Genomic DNA, 20,740 nt, shown 5'->3' on the forward strand with positions numbered 1-20,740 from the left:
CCTTAACAGTCTTTTGTCAGGAGGCAACAAAGTGCGCGCCAACAATGCCTGGGTAATGCCCCTACCCGCATACTCCTTTGGCATGCTAAGGTGGACTCAGACCGAGCTGGATGCCCTGGATCGGAGGGTCCGTCTCCTGCTAACCACACACCGTATGCTACACCCACGCTCGTCAGTTATGAGATTGTACATCCCACGGAAGTGTGGAGGTCGAGGCTTCCTAAACGCCAAAGATCTCCATAACCGCGAGGTGTGCAATCTCAGGAATTATTTCCTTAACAACGAGTGTAGGATGCATCCTGATGGTGGCAGTGGACAGGACGCCGCTCTCCTTGGCAAACGAGACCTGGCGCAAATCTGTGGTACAGAGCACAGCGGACTGCAAGGTGATATGGGAGAGCAAGAAGCTACACGGGCGGTTCTATACAAGGCCCTAACGGGACCCGATGTAGACTTGTTCGCGTCGGTGAACTGGTTACGATTCGGGGACCTCTTCGGAGAAACCGAGGGTTTTGCCTGTACAATTGCGGACGAAGTTATGATGGCGAACAACTATCGGAAATATATCCTGAAGGACGGTACGGTCGACATTTGTCGGGCATGCCGCCGTCCCGAAAAGTCAATCGGGCATATCATTTCCGGTTGTTCTCATCTTGCTAACGGCGAGTACTTGCACAGACTTAATGTCGTAGCCAGGATTATTCACCAGCAACTTGCTCTTCTATGCGGCCTTGTGGACCACGAAGTACCGTACTATAAGTTTTTACCTGCGCCAGTTCTCGAGCATGGTCGTGCCACACTCTATTGGGATCGATCTATCATCACTGACAGGACTATTGTAGCCAATAAGCCTGACATTGTGATAATAGATCGATCGCATCGCCGGGCCGTGCTCGTCGACGTCACCATCCCCCATGATGAGAATCTCGTGAAAGCCGAGAAGGACAAGTCCAGTAAGTACCTAGGCTTGGCTCACGAGATAACCGCCATGTGGGATGTTGATTCGACGATCATTGTTCCGATAGTCGTTTCGGCGAACGGTCTCATAGCGAAGTCTCGACCAACACCTTGAGAGACTCGCTAGGTGATTGGATCAAGGGCCAGATGCAGAAGGCGATGATCTTGGACACGGCGCGGTTAGTCCGGCGGTTCCGTGTGCGTGGCACATATTTTTGCGGCCTTCGAAGAGGCACATATTATTGCAGGTGACTGTACTATGGTTGCTAGGCGACGATATAGGTACATACTTATATAGATAAATAATTAAATACATACTTATATACAAGGAAAACACCCATGACTCAACAAATATTTGTGTTCATCACACAAATAATGCCCTTACCGGGATTCGAACCCAGCTTAGGATCATCGGCCTTACAGTCAGGGTCACTACCTACTAGGCCAGACCGGTCGTCAAATGTACCAAATTACAATTTAATTGGTCCATTAGCTTCGTAGCAAATAGGCTGTGACAGACGGACAGAAGACGGACAGACGCACGAGTGATCCTATAAGGGTTCCTTTTTTTCCTTTTAGTTGCGGAACCCTAAAAATTGTCATTTAATTATATTTTTCTCCAAGAACCTTACCGATTAAAATAGCAGTACCTTTCACCTAAGAGTTGCGGATTGTACAATGTAAGTCGCCACATAAATTCGGGCGTATCGTTCGGATGTAGGAAATGACTGGACTCAAATGACGGAAACAAGTTGAGCTTATTTTGTGCCCGGTCCGGATACTCTTTAGAGATTTCCGCAGCGAACTACACTTGAAATTTATTTACTTTCGGGGTTGTATTTCGAGTCATACTGTTAGTTTCTACAAAAATAGATTGGGTATACTGACCTATTGTCAGCATCCCCATTTTGCACGTTTATCTTTATTTTAAGGCACTCGGGGTAACCAATCAATTCAATACGGTACTAGGTGTTGGTGGTGGTAATGGTGAATGCACTATTGAAAACAGTCGGAATAAGATCCTACCGACTGCGCCATGTAAAATATGTATTGGGACGGAGGAGCAAGTAACACACGTAAGCTAGTTGTAAGACTGATTATTTATTTCTCTACCCACACATATGAGTATATATATGACAGTTGTTCTAATAATTTGGTAAAAATTCTGTACAGTGATGCTTAGTAAGATACCTAACATATTAATTGGCCCTAATATGTTTCTTCAACATATTCTTTTTATGAAGAGGATAAGTAGGTAGGCACTTACATATATTATTTATTCGGAGTTTCTGCTGCCTTTTATATCAATACTAACAATAATATTTAATTATGATATGGAAGACGCGTGTAATGTTACCGAGTAAAGTAAGACTTGTTTTTTTTTTTATAATATCACATTAAAATAATAATATTATCACCTGTATAATAGTTGTGGACATTCGCACAAAAATCAACGCACCCCCCAACTACAAGTAAGAAAAACTTGTAAAGCGAGTTGTGTGGGTAATAGCTAGGTGATGATACATATAACTACCAACTCACCGCCACTGGTAGACTTGGTCACTTTTTCTTTAGCCTCGTAAGACCCAGTGAAATTTTTGCGCTTTTGAATTTAGAACTTTCTTTTATTTCTATATGAGCTTAAAACTAGAATTTAATTTGTACTTGTACAAGTACACGGGGACTTAGGTACGAGGTTAGTGTATGATATCTATTTCAGTATAATAGTCACGCGTGAAGGAAGATATTTGAGTTAACTTTGGACTATAGTTGAATGGTTTTACGGTAATATACGAACCCAGCTTTTTAGATAGGATCAATAAATATTACCTTTTTCGTTTCTCATGCTCTGAAAGAGGGTCATTGTTGTTTTAAAAGGTGGACAGAAAATGATACGTGTACCTGCACTAGAGCATTTTACGTTCGAAGTACGATTTTTTTTTTAATGGAATTGAATGATTGAAATTTGAGTTTAAATGGATTTGTTATACAATTTCCATTCTGATATTTGATTCTCCATTCCATAAATATCGATACCTTTGCCTAAATTGTTAACTGAAAGTACCCTTAAGATATACTATAAAAAATTATACTTGGTTATGTTTAAAAAAAAAAACACATGCATTTTACTTTCCTCGTATTCGAAATGTAAAATAGTGTTTAACTCGGGTGAAAGGCATCATTTCAACCTCGGACTATTCCCGGAAAATACCTCGGCAGAAATGAGTGCCTTTCATCCCTTGGTAACCAATCTACTATTCTTTGATCGTTTAAATGGTCGTAATAATACATTTAAAAATAATCTATTTTCGCTTAGGATATAACCTATGTTACCTAGTTACCCAAGTACTTTAAGCGATTTATGCCAGTAGTAGGTTAGGTACTTATCCGTATCGTATGCTGAGGTGTTGGTTGGTGTAAATCAAGTGAAACACAATTTATAGCATAGCTCGTAAATTCAATTACAGCGGGCGCAATGGTGATTTAAGTGCTTCATGTTTTATTGATTTTAAACGTTTCTTTATCGACGTGTGTAAAAAAATTTCATTTTGGTTAAAAAGTCAAAGGTTTCTTGAATATGGTAGAAAGATCACTCATGTTAGTGTGAGACGAATCTAATGCCTTACCTAGGTAGGCAAGGTATTACATTCTATGTTAGGTACGGCTAACTTACGTACCTATCTGAAGTCGTTGCCAATAAATACATGAAAAATACACAAAAGTGATCTCTTGTATTTTTTCTGTTAGTTTCTAAATTGAGTTTTTAACGGACTAAACTGATCATGAAAATTAAAAGCAATTTGCTGAAAAACGCCTGAAAGAATGCGAGCAGATCTTTTCAACTGGCTTTTTCATGGTACAATACACTCAAGTAAGTTACAATATAAGCTCCCTGTATTTACATTTTCCATTAAAACAAATGTGCCGCACAAGAATATCTTGAGATATATGGCTTTATTTAGTAACCGCGAAGTCAGCACTCGCCGTGTGATTCTCATAGGTTGCCTGAGCGAGGGTGAAAAGAGCCTTCGGCGGAGGCCGATCGAACTCTAAGGGATGTCAATTTTAACTATTTTAATAATTACATTCGGCCGTAAATCTCGGTCGTACTTACATATACGCGAGCAAGATAAAACAGCGGTGCTGACAACCATAGCCGTGGCCTCCCTGCAGGTACTAAAGCGAACCGAGATTGTTAATTTGACAAGATTTTCTAGTTACCCACACCAGTCTCGTTGTCTGTAATCAAATCTTGTGAGCTAAATTAGATCATCTTTCCATTATTCGATTATGATCAAACTTCTTTAACTTCTTCGTGGGCAAAGGTAAATTGGGTGACAATGCAATATATATGTAGTAAGTACCACCGAGCTGATCTGATGATGGTTACTGGAGTTGGCTCCACTCCTATAAATATCCTATGGGTATATATAATGGCTTCCCATGGGAACTCTGTGATAAGACAACGCAACCTTATTGTGTTTGTGTTACAAGGATAGAAGCGCAGCAGGAAAAGCCTGAGGCTTAAAAACTGATGATAACTTGTGAGTATACTGGTTCGCCGTAGCACTCAACTCGTTTGTGGCGTCTGGCAAGCTACTGGAATGGCCACTCCCCTCGACGCTGCCTCGCTCCTGAGATTTATTAGCGCGCACATATCTTCACCTAATTGGGTTAATCTATTTTACCCCGACTCACCTGCAGATATCTTATCAAAACTACCAGCTCTACCGTTGAACTCTGTTACCTACGATTGTGAATTTGATAATAACCACGCTCAGTTTAAAAAAACGATTGACTAGGGAACTTGTACTTGATTAATGCGTATCCTACAGTACAGTCATTCTTTAAAAAAAATAACAACCCTCCTCCTCCCTCCCTACCCTCAATCTGAAACGGCCTCCTAGCCTAGTCGGCAGTGACCCTGCCTACGAAGCAGGAGGTCTGGTCAAATGACTCTATAGCAACATTGGCTAATCGACTTTCCAATACCTTCCCTATTTTATCTTACCAATTTTCTACCACACTCTACCCTCTTTACAATGCACGATCACGCAGTTTACCTCAATATATCATTATTTATTTAGGCGGACGTTTTTATCATCAAAACACCTTAAATCAGGACTCAAGGAGCACAATTTTATTTATTGTTTGTACAAAGCCGCTTTTAAGCACTTATCTGGAAAACAGGGTCGTATAAAAGGGTGTAATTTTTCTTAGTGAACAGACAACGGGGTACCTGAACAAAGGACAGACATCTTGGGGGATAATAATCTGGGATCGACCCCCGTAATGGAGACGTTAAATTTAATTATTCCCACGAGTTATCTGCAAAAATTTATTGGAGTCACTTTAAGGACTTTAGGTACAGGCCAGAATTAGGTGTGATTTAGTGAAATCTTAACGAAGGTTAATAGAATATATTGACATTATATAACTTGATTAACTGACTTGTTTATAGTTAGGAAGAAAGAAAACTCGCAATTCAAAAACGCAGTTTTATTCTCCGATTTATGCTACAAAAATAAATCTGGAGTAAACGAATAACCATTCGTAAAATCATTTTAATTACTGAATATAATTATCATAAAACGAAATAGATAGTTATCAATATTCAATAACCTCCATCTGCTTTTGCGGCTGCTACCATAACCAATCAAACTACCGATCAATCTAATCACAACATAAATGGTAGCGATTCTAAGTACATTTCAAATAAATGTTTCAATTTGTCTTGATCCTTGCATATTTGAATCCTCCTAGTAAGAACATCCCTTATTTTGTAAACGCGACTAATACTAAAGTTACACTTCCACGGAGTGTTATATAATCAACAGCAATGGAATAAAAATACCAAGTTATTGTTTAATAGAAAATTTTCTGAGAAATATTCTTAAGACTTATGAAACGTAGGTACCTACTCATATTTTGATATTTGTTTATCAGAAGAGAGAACGCTTAGAATTGTTTACAATGGACTTATACTAATATTTAACAAGGTACTTTACTTAAAACCTGGAGTGCAACTCCGTGTTATTATTTGACGGCTCATAATAGTGTATCGTCGGAATGTGTCTGCTAAAATAATATCGCTTGATGTGTACTTAATGTGTAGTGGGTTCAGCCGGCTGAGTTTTTGAAAAATTGTAGCGCTTTTCTCGATCATAATGTGGTTGCCAAAAAATATGAATAGACAATGGTCAATATATTCTTTATTCAAATAGGCCTAGCAACAAGCACTTTTAAACTGTCAAGTTTTAAATATTACCTTAATCTAAATATCAGAGAAATTTATTAATGCAGTTATTATTATTCTTAAAAACATAGATATGTCAAACTTAATAATAAGAATTCACAAAAGGATCGTCATACACCAAAATTGTATAAAAAATAATAGTCTAGAAACTTTCTAGAATAAAAATCTAAATGTCAAAAAAATACGGATTACCTAATATAGGTATTCATTGAATTATCAATTTCATCATTATTAACAATAAATAATTAATTATTTTCAATCAGAATCCCACGGTGTTTCATCATAACAATCGTGAAGCCTTTCTCTCGTAACTTCATAGATTCGAAACCTGATTAAAACGACTCGCTCGATAAAAAAAAAACACGAACACAGGGTCTAAAACGTATTAAATTTTTATACTATTTATGAACGAAAGCTAAAAAGAAGTGTTTAGCGAGCTGCGTTTGGAGAAGCACTTAAACAGCTTAAACTCACGGCCCCTTATGTCTAATTTATTGATGAGGTACATAGTATTACACCGAGCAGTTTCATTTCTAAAACTTAAATTTTCTCATTTAGATTAGAAATTAAGTAATTCTCAATATTAACAAAAATTGTTTAACAAAAAAAAATATCCTGATGGGTTTTCCAAATTCTCAAGGGCAAGTTCGCGTTTTGACAACGACATGTTCTCAAACAGTAAGCCATGTTACGAGCTGCCACTACAACAAGTCGAATTGCCACCTTTATCCACGTGAATAGAGTTCTCCGAATCGTTTCTTAGTCGCTTGCGTTGAGCAATTTATTTTCATTTGTTCCTTTTAATATGTATAGACAGGTTTTAAAAAGATTGAAAAGCTTTCAGGCTTGTCTCAATTTAAGCCCTCACTTCAGAAGCGCAGGTAGAAGTTATAATGCACTTTCGGTTAACTTTAGAAATATGTAGAAGTTTCCAGAAAGTTCTTTGTTCCACCTATTCTACGTGATGGTAATAAGTTTTTCGATGTTCGTTTTGGAGCGTGCTGTCTGGACTGAAAAACCCATATGATTTAAGGATGACATGTCGTACGTGACACCGTGCCGTGCCCAAATGAGTGTTGCCAGTTCAATTATTTGTAATGTTTGATAATCTAGTGTAAGTGATTTTTCTTTTATTGTCCTTTGTGTGGTTTCTGACACACAAACGAATATCTAGCAAAAAATGGATTAGGTGTACCTACAGGCAACGAGTCTGACTTGCACTTGCATAGATAAAATAAGGTTATTTTATTCCATCCTGTAACTTGAACCACGTTTTACATTACCTACAGCATCATTCAAGACGTGTCGGTACACGCGCGGCGTCTCTAGAGCAAAATAAATAAAGTTAGGATGTTTTCGCTACAGTGACATCGGAAAAGCGTGTCGAAACTTTAAGACCTGTCGTTAATTTTGGTGACGTGATGTGTACATACAAATACATACAGGAGGCTAATTCTGTTTTAACAATTTGATATGGTTTATCTTGTTTTGATACGACCTAGACCTTGAGCACCGATAAGCGTTAGCGGCTTACGCTGATTGGTAAATGCAATATTCGGATTGTTATAAAAGGTAAAGGTAGTATAGGATTTGATCTGGATCTGGATTTGTTATTGATATGATCTTTTAGTGTCAAAAGCGACGTTTCCAGTTGAAGAAATGTCACTTTTGACACTGACCGATCATATCCATAACAGGTCCAGATCAAATTTAATAAAATAAAATAAAATAAAATAAAATTAAATTGTCATTTATTTCAGGCCTAATACACCCATATGTGTTAGTAACTTACATAGCTAATAAAAATAATGTTAGTGCTATTACAAAACAAATTAACATGCAAATTAACTAATGACTAGGAGCTAACTTAGGGCTAGGACACACCGGATGAGCCTTATAAATCTAACATATCACCATAACCTGTTATTACAATTATAATGAGTCTCCAGAAGTCGTCTCATTAGGCATTTCTCTCGTACTTATTGACGCAAGGTCGTATCAAAAAAAGATGATAAACCATATCAAATTTTTAAAACACAATCGCCCTCCATGTCAATGGCATAGCCACACCCATGTTTGTGGCATTTGGGGCAAGATGCGCGTTTGCGCACACTGATGCGTATCAGCACGTCGCTCCGGTGTGTGAACAAGACAGATCTATGTACTTAATATCTGTATATAACTTCTGTAAGACAGATCTATAGCATGATCACACAATGATTTTGAACTAGTTGTGCTCCACCCACGCGGGATTGTGTCATCTCCCTGGGAAGTGGATATCCAAAAATAGATTAGCCTAAACTTAAACTTTCCAAATGCCAAATTCTATCAAAATTTGTTCTGTAGTTTAGCCAGAGTTTAGCCAATGAAAAGGTCACCCGTCGCTCGTTGACCATGAACGACGAAAGGGTTCGAAATGTCGGGATGTATTAAATATACGCGATATAATCCGTTTTCATAGTTTTATTTCATGAGTAACTATCGCGGTAACCGAAGACAATACAATGAAAAGGTATTATACAGACAATAAACAAGGGAGATTAAGTAAGCTATATTTACCTGAAAGTAAAAAAAATAAACAAATAAATGACTATACGTGTAAAGCAGAAGTGAAAGCGCTATAAAAAAAATAGAATATTTCCATCAGGTGTGACTAGGGTCTAGCTTATAATAAAACAATGAGAACGCAACTTTATATTTACTTATAAAGACAATCGCCCCTATTACGAAGGAACCTAAACAATGTAACAATTTAATATTATATTATAACTGGGATAAGAGCAGTATACTCGTATTACTGGTAATTTTCATAAGATATCGGGTGATTGATAGCGGGACACAGGTAATGTCATATCAGCCATCAATCAGGACCTTGGCCGAGACAGATTTATGGTCTCCACGGACTTGGTTATTTTCTTAAATATCATAATCTGCTGAAAATAAATAAAATATTTATTTGTGTGACTCAAATATGTAGCTAAAGCAACGACAGTACTTTTGCTATAAAAATATATTTGTATGCTACGCCCTACGTGTTATGGCGCACGTTCTACAGCGTAGCACCGTTTTGCTACGATTGTATGTTTGTTGTATTGTATGTTTCGCCGAATGGCCCAAATAAAAACAGATAGGAAACTAAATACTTTACTATGTGAGGTCTGCAATAAAGAGTATTGTATTGTATTGTACTTTATTGTATTGTATTACTTTACGAAAGCAAACGAATGATCACTCATTTTTACATGCAACAAAAAACATCTACTGGCGAATGTACCTTTATAATAACAAACAATTTCTCCAGTGCGATAATTGAATAGGTACATAGGGGAGGGTGAGGGAATTGGGAACGGCGAGTAATTAAAAGCAGTGAGATATATAGTACTTCCGATGGCACAAAAAAATCTTAAGTATGTTTAACACAAACATAAAGCGGCCTTCTTGTGCCTATGTGACTCTAAGATTCGGAAGCTACGCGCATGTGGTCACGATTAGTCGAACAAAACATTTTCAACTTGTTATAATTTTTATCATACCTATATCATGATACATGTAAGCATGGAGTTTTTGGAGTTGAACTAAGGATACGAGAGCGTTCCCAATTAGCTCTTACATTCTTAATGATTTCTGATTGAAAATCCAATATTTTTATACTTTGTAAATTGTTATCTATCCCGCGAGGTAAAAACAGATCCGTGAAGTGATACTAAATTGAAAATCTTTAGTGTTTTCATTTCCTCCGAGCACTGTTTCCAATTACCCCATACGGTTTCGGATAAAAGGAAAGGCAAGGTAGCATAAAAATTCATTCGACATATGTCATTTTTATATCTTTTTAATAGAGCGTTTCAAGTTAAGTGTTCCCAATTCCCCCACTCAACCGTAACTCTTATTAAATCATATTCCACTTTCTAATACCCACGTCAGATACTTGCAACACTAATCAAATTGCTGATAATATATCTGCCTTTACAAATGAGTCCAACTTTCCCCTCTGCCCTCTGATCAGACTGAATTAAATCGACGCCAATTAGTGCTACGAACAGTCCGAACACTCCTTAGTCCTTTGATGTATGCATTACGTTTAAAGATAAAATTCTATATATAATTTTACTTGAATACGTCGCGTCTTGTCCCAGAGACATTAATTAAGGCAACCTGCCAGCGCAAGAAGGCGTTTCTACGAGATCAGACAAGCAACCTCATGTCCAATTTAAGAAGACCTCCGCTCGTTTCCCCTGCAAATTTTATTTCGTGTAAGCATGTTGATACACAGAGCTTAAGTTACGCTGGTATATCTCGCTATATGCGTCCAATAGATTAGTTTAATTATAACGCGCTTAGTAGATGAAAACTATGTTGCTAGCTAGATTAATTATAAATATGTAAATATGTAATTTATTAATATTCTTAAGACTAACTTCAATTTCCGTTATGAAGGTCGTAGAAAGCACGTTTGCAAGTTGGAGTAATAGTTAAATTATTCAGGCGAGCAATTCGGTTTAATAGCAGTCTAGGTACTAGTACCTAAGTTTAGTATAGTAATAATGTTTGCACATACTGCTTGGCTGTTTGGGAGACGATGTAATAACTCACGTTTTGCTAATACTAAACTTCACTCTCTACTTATTGTTTTTATGATTACTGTACATAATTCAAATTCACTGACTTTATAGTTAGTAGTAGAGCAATAAATTCAAATCTATTATAAATAAATTTAAATAGCTTTTTTTTTAATACTACGTCGGTGGCAAACAAGCATACGGCCCGCCTGATGTTAAGCAGTCTCCGTAGCGTATGTACGCCTGCAACTCCAGAGGAGTTACATGCGAGTTGCCGACCCTAAAACTCCTCTCCCTCGTTGAGCTCTGGCAACCTTACTCACCGGCAGGAACACAACACTATGAGTAGGGTCTAGTGTTATTTGGCTGCGGTTTTCTGTAAGGTGGAGGTACTTCCCCAGTTGGGCTCTGCTCTAGATCTGGAATGACATCCGCTGTCCTGTGCCCTACCACACAAAGCGAGATGTCATTCAAAAGCGTCGATTTTTGCCCTGTCGCGACTTTTCAAACTCCATGTCTCGGCACCGTATACGAAAATCGAGAATACCAGAGATCGAGTCAAACGCGCCTTGGTTGAACGACGAATGCTTCTGTTCCTCCAGATCTTGTCGAGGTTCGCCATAGCACTTTTGACCATGCCAGATCTACGGCGTATTTCACCTAATCGAAATTCCAGCTAATCGAAGCCTGGAATTGCCGTCGAGATCAAGGGGAGCCATGGTGATCAGGTCAGCAATTGGACACTCAAATCGGCTAGAGAATATAAATATCATTACTATCACGCGGTCGGATTACTTTTAACCCGAATAAGCCTAAACCTAAAAAAATCTTACCACTGGATTTTTGAGCATTTCCACTCGGGTGAAGGAACACATATCTGATGTCAAGCACCGTCGACCTAGGTCTGCAGTCTGTGAGCATGTCATGGATAAAGCCACTCACTCAATCAAGTTTGATAAGCCAGAGAGTTGAGTTTTTGAGTTTGCCAAGGAGAAGCGTTACATACCCAGAATGCTGCGCGAGGCCATTGAGATTAAGAAATATCCAAACTTTAATAGGGAAGATGGCTTTTCTCTACCACCAGCTTGGGATCCTGTAGTCCATCTGATAAAGGAGCAAGCAAGACATAGACTGTGAGACCTTAGTGTTGGATGATGTTGGACATTCTAAGTATAATATGTTTTGAAAAGATGTGTCCCGCCGAGTTTGTTGCCGGCCTCCTACAATTTAGGAGGGAATTAAATCTTCTCGGGTCCGTGGTGTAGGGTTGGAGCCGGCGTAGTTTTTATCGCGTATATATATATATATATCTTTACTTGAAAATAATTGTAGTGTATAACTTGCCTTATGAACCGATTTTGCATGTACAACTAGCCTTAAAGTTTATAGTCTATGATTGTTCATTATTTTAGTATGTGGGTATTTTTGCCCTTTGTAATTTTTCCTCAGTCACCCGTTGACCACGAACGCTGTAAAGGGTTCGAAACGTCGGGATGTATTATAAATTCAATATACGCGATATAATCCGTTTTCATAGTTTTATTTCATGAAATATAAAAGCTGAATAAACCTTCATTATTCCGTACTTGAAACGTTTACATTTCAAGATGTGAAAAACGGTAAATATGCACAGCGAATTATTTGTATGAAATCCGCAGTGAAATCCGTAATTGCTCCATTGCTTCATTATTCATTATTCGCACAGACAGTTAAAAGTACGTATACAAATTATTGTCTTATATCGAGGCCATAAAGTAGAGAGTTGTATATATGTTTATGGTGTCGTCGCATGTACACTCAAACAGTAAAATACTTACCGTATTTTACTTGTCGTGCCGGTGACAAATATCAGCCGTTGTCATCGATCACAGGCAGTGAGCGGGAACGGGGAAATTGATGAAGCATTTTTCGAATCCGGACTCCGAACGTGATGTCGATAGGGTTACCAGATACCATTGTGTAAAGTTCTAAGAAAATGTGACATTTCGATTGCCTAATGTTGGGAGTTGTATTGTTAGTTCGGCTAGTTATAAGTGAAATATTTGATATTTAAGGTAAAATATCCCAGTATTCGACAGTATTCCATTCATACTTATAAAAGTCGTCACTTACTTTCAGTATATGAAGCAGAGAAAAATCTTAATTAATCTGAATCATCGCGGAACGGGTCATCAAATCAGAATTTAAGAAAAGTTCTGAATATGTGTGTGTGCAACTGTGCAGTGACCCACTTCCGCATATAACTTAGTATACGTTATTATTTAAACACAGCGATCAATTTTATTAAATAATCACTATCTCTATAAAAACAAGAAATCTGCATTTTCGTCTTTTGAAAAAATACAAAATTTCTGGCCTTTTAGGATAGTTACATTCTGATGAGTGACAACCATATATGTCGATATCGACGCATTCAGCACGTAATAATACCACCATAATGCTGTGTTAGCATGTTTACTTTAGCGACTGATATGCGTCATTCGTATGCTAATTTGGTAGGAATTTGTTCTTAACTTGTAACGCCTCACAAGATACTGAGTTTGTATCAGCTCAAAACTTTTGTCAATTTATTCAATTTCGTTGTAGATTCTTCTATGATTTGTTAGGTACGTGAACACTACTAAGAAAAAATATTGTTGACTTGTGACGCATATTCCATTAAGTAGGTATTAACTTTCTTTTGGCCACGTAAGTAAGTCAGTTAAACATATTTTGATCTTTATTCTTTATTTCATGCCACAACTAATCAGACGTGACTGTTATTTTGAATTTAATTAAGAAAGTTACTTTCAGATCACTTAAAAGGTCCAGTTTTTTTTAAATAGTAGTTTCAGCTTTAAGAAGTCCTGCAAAGTTAATGATGCAGGTAGTTGTACTGGTGAAATACTTCGTAGATCTGGCATGGTCAAAAGTGCTATGGCGAACCTCGACAAGATCTGGAGGAATAAAAGCATTCGTCGTTCAACCAAGGTGCGTTTGACTCAATCTCTGGTATTCTCGATTTTCGTATACGGTGCGAGACATGGAGTTTGAAGAGTCGCGACAGGGCAAAAATCGACGCTTTTGAGATGTGGTGTTGGCGAAGACTCCTACGCATAACCTGGACGGCTAAAAGAATCAATAAGTCCATCCTAGAGGAGCTGAAAATCAACACACGGCTCTCTACAATATGTCAAGAACGCGCACTCAGCTTGTTTGGTCATATCATGCGGTCTAAAAAGCATGACCTAGAAAGGCAGATTATCTTGGGTCAAGATAATCTGCCGGCAAACGTGGGCGAGGAAAAGCACCCACGAGATGGTCTGATGCTAAGAAGAGGGTGGTTGGCGGCAACATGCAGTGCGTGACCCATATGGTTTATTATGAATGCACACTATGGAGACGGAGCATAAATGGTCGCGATCCTCAGCAATGAGGGATCGAGGAAGAAGAAGAAGTATAAGTTTGAAGCTCCATGGTAGACTAATGTCTAAACATGAAAAATTTCTTGGGTCTAAATTGGAATAACGCTAGATGTATAATTTTCAAATTGACACCCAAATGGCATATACCGAAAAATTTATATTTTCATAAATTATATGCCTCTTTTGTTATATGATCTCCAACACAAGTAACGTAATAATATTATTATACAGTATGTATAATTTTTTGTATGTTGATCTTGTTAAGTGGCGTTTCTAAGAACTTTCAGTGTTGCCTATGTATTTGTAGGTAGGAGTATGCGTAAGGTTTAAGCTAACGTGAGTGAGCCTTAGGCGAACGGTCATATCAGATCGCCTCCTGACTAATTCACAAGACATTTTGTCTGGACTATGTATTTATAACCGTATTCCGGAACATAACTTGACCTCAGAATCCGTAACAATTGTAGAAGGCCGATTCTGTGCGTGAGCGATAAGGCCGTATCAAAACAAGATCACAACTGTGACAAATTCTTCAATCAGAATTGATCTCCAGGTAGGTACAGTCAGCATCATAAGTAGCGAATTAAACAACGTGTCATAAGTATCTAGTATAAGTGATGTCTTTATATGTAGAACAATAGGGTAGTTGACACATGTTGAATTTTATAACTAAATCTAGTTAAATAGATAGAAAATGAGAAATTTATCACAATAAATTGGAAACTTAAAAATATATATGGCAATAATAAAAAAATACCTCAGTTTCGAAAAAAACTTTTTTTACTTTCAAATAGAAAAAAAAAATAACGGTACCATTCAATTCCTTACATTTTATTGAAAAAATATTGTATAGCACCAATATATATAAACGCAACATTTTACTGACAAAATCGCAATTTCCTTGTTTTCCATACATCGGAACGGCTTCTAAGCAGTGACACAGTGATATCACGATATGTTGCCATTTGTGTTAGAGCGTTTGCTCAGTAAAGTGGCTATGCCAGACTGACCATCATTTGTGGCTTTAAGACAATGGGTCTCATACAGACATTTGATCCTCAAAACAAACCTGATCGACTGATACCATTTAAAAAAATTGTCAACTACCCTATTATGACTTTTAAAAATACTTTCAAACGTGAATTTTAGAAATTTATCTTTATTTGGAAAAGTTATCTGAGATGTCAGATATGTACTTTTGTATAGTATGAATCTTCTCAAATGATTTTTACGTATAAGAACCTTATGTATTAAACAAAAGCCATTGTTTCTTTTATGCGAGCGGTCGGCCATTGTGTGCCATTGTGTCTGAGCGGGTGCTACGGCGCGTGCCATTGTCAGACACAATGGCACACAATGGCCGACCGCTCAACAAAAGAAACAATGGCTTTTGTTTAACAGATTACCGTCTTAGGCGTAAAAATCATTTTAAAAAGATGCAGACTATACGCACGTATTTTTACCATTATGGTTTCTACTCGCGGGCCCAGAAATCTTTATGTAGTTCAGAGACTTGAATAATACAAAACTTGAATAATGCAAGTTTACGTTACATAACATTTTTTATTTTAGTGCATTTTCACTTAATACCATTACCATTTACTTTTTTTTGAAAATCCATAAATATTTGGGTTATTTCTTCTCAGAATCACGAGGATTATCGATTAAAAAAAAAATGTGTCCCCAAAAAAATTTCAGTTCAGTAACGCATTTTCTACAAAACTGACACCCAAAATTTGTATGAAAAACTTGGCGAAACAAGAAAACAAGAAGACGTCCTTCGTAAATAATCAATATATTAGATCGAATTACACCCGTAAGTAAACGCATACGACCGAACGTCCACCATCGTACTACTAGCGACACATGGCCATTTTTGGAACCAAACATTAAAACTAAAGCGCTGTCTATGACAGCCATTGTATTCAGCCATTACCAAATTTCTACATTCAATAAAAAAACTGGGGACACTTTTTTCTTTGTCTCATTTAATAGTACTCGTGATTCTGAGTCTAAATTACCCAAAAGTTGATGATATTTGAAAAAAAAATGGTACCATTTTTTTCTAAAAACCCCAATTTAAATAATTTTATTTAAATTACTATTGTTATATCAACACTGGAACAGAAAAATACCTTCTCTTTGTTATTTTATGCGAATAAAGTGCCCAAATTAACAAAGATGACATTTATACTGATTCTCCATAGGCGATCTATTCAGTTAGCCTTTATGAATATCAGCTAAGCGTCGGCTTACACGTATGCAGTTAGTCCGGAGTGGCCATACGGGCACTTGCCTTCGTATCGCTGAAACCCAACCCGTGTCGAGATATATGCTATTACCGTGTTTTCTGTTACGGAGCATGGTCTGTTCTATATTGTTTGCTCGGAAACGCAATAGGTATATATATTGTTGTACAATGTGCAACTGTACAGCCAGCCGCAAAATTACATGGCCACTCTTTGAATTAATTCATTAATAATTTGTCTATGCAATTTTGCAACTCGTTATATCACTTTTTAATTTGTTAAAAAAAGTCATTTACATGAGATTTATATGACCGATTACATGAAGAAGGGATACCGATTCGATTTTCCCACTACAAACCAGTATGCAAAATAGGCTACTAAAATACGTAGTATATGTAGGTGGGCACTGCCCACTGTGCAGGATTGCAAAGCTATAAATATACCCAGCCCCTGCCATTCGCAGTAAAAATCAATCCCTGGTTATTGGAATTCAACAAACTAGCAATCTCGGGACATTTTATCTAAACCTTAACGATTAATTAATCTTTAAAAAAAGAAAAGCCGACTTCAAAAAGGATACAATTAAATATAAATATATATGATCTAGCAACTGACATATTTGAAGTCGGTGCCAAGCCAAATCATAAAGGCGTCATTCGGGTGTCGGTATTCTATGACTTGCTAAATAGCTATATTGAGCTTCACGCGTGCTTCTAACATCTAACGAGCATTGGCAACAGTGGTTATCGAGGCCGTCAGAAAGACGGGGGTACTTAAGTGCTAAACTAGCGCGGACGGGCTGCTATCGGGCCCGGCAGCCGATGATTTACGAGTAATCCCCGAACATTGCCGAATGCCCGGTCCGTATGACGTGCGGAGATAACTCGTAAGCCTGATAGTAAACGGCTTGCACGCTTTATCAGCTTTTTTGACTAGGACAGTGCTCGTAAAAAAGAGACACAATAATCTATTTGACGATCGCTTTAGCCTTGTGAGACCACTTTAGTTGGTCCTTCATATGAAACTGAGACTCCCAAGTTTGAACTTAGCGAATATAATTATAATTATTTATATGTTGAGAAGGTACGAATATTTTATCGTTGTAGAGTAAATACACTCATTTAAAATTACACATAACATAAGCAAGTATTTTCTTAAACTTTTTTGTGATACCCGACCCGAGGCAAAGAATGTTCTAATTAGAGAATAAACCGTACTTAAACTGGAACAAAGGTCTAATAAAAAACTTGTATGGAAGGTAAGATTAGGCGTTGCTTAGCAATAAAGGTCGAACGCTGGTGTTATTAAAATTCTTATATGTAAAAATAAACATAGGTATCATCAGTCTTGTATACAATGCATAGGTAAACTCTAGCACCCCACCGTTCTAACACCACTTATACCTCGTTTTTTGTAGCATTGACTACGCGATCATGACTTGCCTCTTTATTGAAAAACACTTTTGAAAATTAAGTCACAGCAAATATATAACAAATATAAAGCATATATGTTAATTTACATTACTTTTGTTTCATAAGTAATAATGACTATTTTTTAAGCGTTTTTAAATAAAAAGACACGTCAAGCTCGTGTAGTCTTTTCTAATGCTAAAAAAACGAGGTATAGTTTTTTGAAAATAGATAATATCTACTATATTATAAGCACTCAATTGTAGCCACAGTAAGCAAGACGCGATGATAAGCGTTATAGTAGCGTAAGTGTTGCTAAAGTATGCTAAAATTGCTATTTTGTAGATATTACCCATTGTCAAAATTATCCCGCTTCCTAAGTTACCCCATGCACCTTATCACCAACAAATAAATGAATAAATAACTAAGTAAAGCTTGTACCTACTATGGTTAGGTACTAAGAGACCAACTCTAACTACTAGAAATAAAGTAGAATTTTACTAACGTACATCCCCATTATTCTTTATGTATTTTGACAGAATTTATTTGAATTTGATAGTAGCCATTCCGTATTTAAGGTTAACCTTTGGTATGCTTAGTAGCAGATCTGCTCCACGTGTATTCAACTTAAACATAACGTTGTCTAGATTGATATTTAAATAGCAATTTTTTGACAGGAGCATACGAGAGGTTAATAGGGTGTACTGTCCTTAAAATGTTGTATGAAATTACAAGCAAATATGAGCCTTCGTGAATACGGTAACGGTGACGCGAGTTCAATGGTTTTTTCCCATCAAAAAATGCCTAACGCGCGAGAAGTTTTCACTTCAATAAAAAAAAAACTAAATAAAATTTAAACCATTGCTAAATGCAACAGATTTGTTTTTGTTTCAGGTCGTTCCGGTTTAATATATTTAATAAAACAAATCAATTCTACTTTCTAATACCACTCATTTACAGACTGTCATTTTTTTTCCAAGATGAGCCGCTAGAGGATAATGTGATTTATTGTGTAGCAAAAAATGACAAACCTACGCAAACCAGAAAAAGAAATTAATCAAATGCTATCGTAAAATATTCTTGTATGCGCGATATTAAGGTAACAAAAAACGGTGTCTCAGCGATAAGGATTTAACACCCACAGAATGATTTTTAACTCGTTGGCATATGCCGATAATGTTTATGTTTAGTACCACTGTATATATCTTGTATGTAAATAAATGTTTAATGAAAAAAATTGAAGATTTGCTGTTGATAATAATGTACATACATTATTATCAAAACTCTTTATTGTACAAAACACACATATGGCACACAATATAATAATAATATAATTGATTTGAAATATACAGTGGATTCCGTTTATTATGACTCCGCTTATACTGACCAACCGCGTAATATGACGTAATTACTGTGCGAAGTTTGGTTATCATATAAAATTATTTGTGACCAAGTCGGATAAGATGACTTCGCTTATAGTGACAAATCTCTTGACCTATAAATCCCATTTACGTGAAATTATGTTCGGTTATACTGACTGGTTTTCGTAGCCGTCCCCATATCTTCCCTACGTTTAATAAAAATGTATAAATTAATTTTAAGACCGGATTGACAATGAAGTGATTCATTCATTTCAGTTGGTGTAAAATTGGTAATTTTGAAAAATAACGTCTAGCGGCGGGCATAGTTCTGTTAATTTATATGATCAAGGACGTCCGCTAGCTGCTGGCGCGTGTGCACGGAGCGGGCGCACGCACGCGGGTGCCATTGTAGGTAAAATCCGTCGCACGCGTGCGCGCCATTTAGCTTTGCTCATACTATTTTACCTTAACCCGCTCGCCCGCTCCGTGCACCCGTGCCAGATAGCGGATGCCCTAAAGGCCAAAGGTACACCGTATACTCATTCTCATTCTTACAGATCTCGCCCCAACTTCATTCCAGTACAGTCCCAGAGCAGTACGCAAAACAATAACAGTTTATTTATATTTGCACGGCTAAGTCTTGCGTGAAAGCTCATTAAGCGGACAAAGATTTTGATTATTAACTCGCACCTCGCCCTTTGTTATTATTTGCAAAGCTGGGGCTTTGAAAAACCTGTAATGTGTTTTTAACGATTTCTTTTCCAATGGAAAAGTTTCACGGGAAACTTGGTTGAGATATGGACTAGTTATAATAAAGACAGTTATTGCCCATAGCCGAATATTTATAGTCCATCGCTTTTATCAAATAGTCTAGTAGGTACATTTTAGATTTCATCAATTCTTAACAGTCCTTATACCCTGGCGGATGCTGCCGCTGCGTGTATCTCATTTCATTGAATTGTCGTAGGGTATACCCGGGGGTATGTCCGTAAACTACATCAAAAAGAGAGGTATGGGCACTGCATTGACCAAATGTTGACTTCAGCTCCACGCACGCCTCACAAAAATCCGGAACACCATTTTTCCGTGTCCCGTCCCTTTTTAAGTGTGTGTGTGCGTATATCAGCCTTGTAGGACGTGGCTTTTATGTGGCTGTCCTCGGTCTGGCCGCGCTCGGGGTCCGTCATGACCCACGCGATGAGCGCCACGGCGACCGCCCCCAGGAACGGGGTCACTCGGAGACCCCAGCGCCAGTTTGTGTGTGTGTGTGTGTGTGTGTGTGTGTGTGTGTGTGTGTGTGTGTGTGTACACGGAATAGAAACTGACACTTAATTAACAAATCAGACTAAAGGGGCCCACGGACTATCAGTCCGCCGGACGATATATCGGCCTGTCAGTTAGAACAAAGATTTGACAGTTCCGAACAAGTGGGCCCCTTTGACATAATAAAAAATTTGATCATTTCTAGATACACATTGGCAAATCGTAGAGTTTCTATAGTGTGAATAGGGTGTCAGTCCCACTCATACGGTGGCTGGGTTTAC

The sequence above is a fragment of the Cydia strobilella genome, chromosome 12 (genome assembly GCF_947568885.1).
Source record: "Cydia strobilella chromosome 12, ilCydStro3.1, whole genome shotgun sequence".
NCBI classification, from domain to species: Eukaryota; Metazoa; Arthropoda; class Insecta; order Lepidoptera; family Tortricidae; genus Cydia; species Cydia strobilella.